Genomic DNA, 1,311 nt, shown 5'->3' with positions numbered 1-1,311 from the left:
CTCCTCCTCTTCTTCTTCTTCTTCTTCTTCTTCTTCTTCTTCTTCTTCTTCTTCTTCTTCTTCTTCTTCTTCATATTTCTAAGAACATAGCAGTATATGTAGATGGCAGTTGGTCATCATATTGGCCTTGCAAGCACTGAGCTCTGCTTTTGCTCTTTCTTTCTCCTGGCCTCCTTTGACTCTACAATTCCTAGCAGAAGAAGAAGGAGAAGAAGAGGAGGAGGTCTCAGAGCGGCTTACAGACTCCTTTCCCTTCCTCTCCCCACAACAGATACCCTGTGAGGTAGGTGGGGCTGAGTGACAGAAACTGCTCTTTTTCAAGAACAGCTCTTATCAGAACTATGGCTTGCCCAAGGTCATCCAGCAGGTGCAAGTGGAGGAGTGGGGAATCAAACCCGGTTCTCCCAGATTAGAGTCCGCGCACTTAACCACTACACCAAACTGATCACATAATCTGACTCCACTAGTAACATGAGAAAGAAATTTTATGTACAAAAATAAAAGCACATAATATGTGACATATTCATGTAGGTACAGTTAATTTATTGTGAATGGATTAACTTAAAAAAGTTTAACTTGTTATAGCTCCAAGACCAGGTAAGAGAAAGATGAAGAGAGGCCTATATAAGATAAAACAGAAGACAATCAACGGCCAAAGTGGCTCAACATCTAACTGATGAGCGAGTACTAGATTTCCAGCCACCACCTGGAAGTTGGCAACCTGATGGGACACCCAAGTTCAGATTCCCCACGCTACCATGATAGCTTGCTGGGTGACTTCAGGCCAGTCACACACTCTCAGCCTCACCTACCCGACAGGGTTCTTGTGAGGGTAAAATGAAGGACAGTGGAGTGACATAAGCTGCTTTGGATCTCCATTGGAGAGAAATCACTATATCCATTGGGATTTAGATTAAGTAAATAAATAAAGCATGGAGGGATGACTCCAGTGTTTGGGGGGGTTCATTAATTCACTGCTTTGCAAACACAGGGCCACAGTCCTAGCATTCAACAGTCTGATTCTAGGCATGTTTACTCAGAAGATAGTCTAATTGTGTTTAATGGAGTTTATTCCAAAGCAAGTACACAAAGTATTCCCGTCCTGATCTCACTGATGGTTATATACAGGGGTCGTTTCGTAGAAAAAGAGCTAGGGGAACTCATTAGCATAACTCATTAGCATATGCCTCACCCCCTGACATCACCGGAAGTGTGTTATAAGGCCACACACCCTGACATCGCCGGAAGTGTGTCATAAGGCCACACACACCACCCCCAACGGTCCCGGCCGCCGCCTGCCTTGCAGCTCCA

Source organism: Gekko japonicus, unplaced genomic scaffold (assembly GCF_001447785.1).
Source record: "Gekko japonicus isolate JY-2015 unplaced genomic scaffold, Gekko_japonicus_V1.1 scaffold1866, whole genome shotgun sequence".
In the NCBI taxonomy this organism is placed as follows: domain Eukaryota; kingdom Metazoa; phylum Chordata; class Lepidosauria; order Squamata; family Gekkonidae; genus Gekko; species Gekko japonicus.
The sequence above is the reverse complement of the archived record's forward strand: the minus strand, read 5'-3'. Positions refer to the sequence as shown.